Below are 2789 nucleotides of genomic sequence, written 5' to 3'. Positions count from 1 at the left end.
CTTACAAAGAATTTTTAAATTATACAGAAATGCCTATGATATAAAGTTACATAACAAAATTCAAAATTATACCCATGTAGCATGACATTTAAAAGTTTTATAATATGCACACACATAAAATTTCTACTAATCCGCTTGTTTTACCCTATCATGAGAAAATGGCTAGATCCTCACTGAATTTGGAGGGTGCATGTGAATCTAAAATACAGGCTGTGTGGGGCACAAACAATTCACTTTGTGGCTACCGAAGAATTAAGCAGTCACTCTCCAGAAAGAACCACTCAACACTTGAGCAACTGTATATGGCTTGTTCAAAGGAAGTAACAGCAGGAACTTAATGAATAGTCATTACTGACTCCTCTGAGCTACAAAGGACTGGCCAGTAAAATATGCGCTTGCATACACATTACAACAGGCTAAAAGGAAATATCTTAAAATATTAACAGTGGTTTTCTGAGTAGATACTCTAGACCTTTGCTAATATATTAGCCACTATACACATGTGACTACTTACATTTAAACTGAAATTAAATACAACCCAAAACCCTTTCGTTCAGTCGCACTAGAAGCTCAATAGCCACATGTAGCTAGTGGCTACTTTGGACAGCAAAGATACAGAGCATTCATATCATCACACAAAGTTCTTTCGAACATTTCTGTTCATATGTTCTTTATACTTTTTCCAAGTGTATTACAATATGCATTGTAGCAGAGTCCTCTTATGAACAGAAATAAAATGGGGGCGGGGGGATTAGGTTAGCAGAGGAAACACATTAGAGGTGCAGAGAACATATTCTCTAGGGAGAACCCAGGGAAATGGTACTCTGGAGAAAAACAGGACACAGGCACGCTGGGGAGAAGAGGAAAGGCTAGAAAGAGACATGGGAATAATAGACATTCCTAGCAAACGAAAGAAAGGACACAGAAATTCCAACAGCAGGGGTGGGGAAGGCAGCAATTACAGCAAGAAGTCACAGGTTCTTATCTCTCCCACTCACCAGCCATTACAGCTGCTGACCGCTGAGCTGGCTCAAAAGGACATTTCCCCCGGCCACTCTCAATTCTTTCAACCTGCTGGAAACTGGACACGGCCTACAGACCAGAAGGGGGCAATTGGTTTAGGGGTCATAGGGTTCATGATGAAAATCACAAAGATGTTCAGATGAAGGAAAAGCCCAATTCCCATTCCTCTGCTACCATCCCCATATTCCCAGTCTGTTACTCCTGATTCCCCTGCCCATTCCTGCATTTCCAATCTCTGCCATCCCTTTTTCATTAGTTTATTCTTCTTCCTTCAATCCCTTAATATCCAACAACCACATGCTCTAATGAAGGAGCACCTAAGATGGCCCTAGATGACACGGAGAGGCTAAACGGCAGATCTTTCCTCTGAAATGCTGAATTGTAGGGTTTGCAACTGGCTGGAGAATGTGCTACAGGACAAGGAGGATGAGAGCAGGTCTGCTGAAGTCTGAAGCCCTTAGGAAGAATAAAGAAAAGTAGAGACTGATACAGGACCATCTGAAGCCCAGAGGTCTAAAGAGAAGGGCCATCCCTTCCCCTAAGTATATATGTCCCCTGAGTATAAGTACACTACTGGCCCACACCCAGCCCAAGGATAAAAGATAGCACCAGAGCCAAGGATACAGAGAAGGGGGAAGAGAATCTGCTTCAGCTCAAGTCAGAATTTGAGGATTTGCTAATTAGCATGACATTTAAAAGTTTTATAATATGCACACACATAAAATTTCTACTAATCCGCTTGTTTTACCCTATCATGAGAAAATGGCTAGATCCTCACTGAATTTGGAGGGTGCATGTGAATCTAAAATACAGGCTGTGTGGGGCACAAACAATTCACTTTGTGACTACCGAAGAATTAAGCAGTCACTCTCCAGAAAAGATTTATACAGAAACTGTGAAAGAACCACTCAACACTGGAGCAACTATATATAGCTTATTCAAAAGAAGTAACAGCAGGAACTTATGTTGGAGCTGCAATGCAGATATATGTCCCCTGAGTATAAGTACACTACTGGCCCATTCTGACTGCTGGTGTATTTGCTGTAATTGGCAAACAGTATTTTATTTTATGGAGAGAGTCTTGGCCAAGGCCTATTAAAATCAAGCTAATATATTAGCCACTATACACATGTGACTACTTACATTTAAACTGAAATTAAATACAACCCAAAACCCTTTCGTTCAGTCGCACTAGAAGCTCAATAGCCACATGTAGCTAGTGGCTACTTTGGACAGCAAAGATACAGAGCATTCATATCATCACACAAAGTTCTTTCGAACATTTCTGTTCATATGTTCTTTATACTTTTTCCAAGTGTATTACAATATGCATTGTCATCCTCAATTTACTCTACATATCCACCCCAGAATAACATTCCTAGTCTATCAGTCACTGATTTGACTAATTTTTGAGCAAGAGAATGACAAAATGGCCCACCATTGCCTGGAGTAGAAACTCTTTAGCCCAAATTACTTATTCTCTAATACTTCTTAAAAGAAACTCTTTCTTCTAACCAAACCTGGATCACCTGTTATTCCTAGAAAACAAATTATGTTTTCCCATCTCTATGCCTGAAACTACTCCCTTACATTTCACCAAGGACAGAAAAGATGAGCCTTTTTTCAATTCTCATTCTCTTTAATATTTAGTTACTTTTTGCTACTTTTGACTCACTCCCCCCCTTGAAATATTTTATTTCTTGACTTTCTTCAAATTATACCTTCCTAGAGTCCCTCCTCCTATATAATTGTTGTTTCTCTATCTC

At 39.7% G+C, this 2789-nt stretch overlaps 1 long non-coding RNA gene across 1 annotated transcript in view; it reads right to left on the bottom strand.

Annotated features, from left to right (window-relative positions):
- Positions 1-294: 294 nt before the first annotated feature.
- LOC106726628 overlaps positions 295-2789 on the bottom strand; it is a 6347-nt gene continuing 3852 nt past the window's right edge. The window contains exon 2 of the long non-coding RNA XR_001362700.1: positions 295-1092. This is a non-coding gene — a long non-coding RNA (uncharacterized LOC106726628). The remainder of the gene's footprint in view (positions 1093-2789) is intronic.

This window comes from Myotis brandtii, unplaced genomic scaffold (genome assembly GCF_000412655.1).
Source record: "Myotis brandtii unplaced genomic scaffold, ASM41265v1 scaffold294, whole genome shotgun sequence".
Classification (NCBI taxonomy): Eukaryota; Metazoa; Chordata; class Mammalia; order Chiroptera; family Vespertilionidae; genus Myotis; species Myotis brandtii.
The sequence above is the reverse complement of the archived record's forward strand: the minus strand, read 5'-3'. Positions and strand labels throughout refer to the sequence as shown.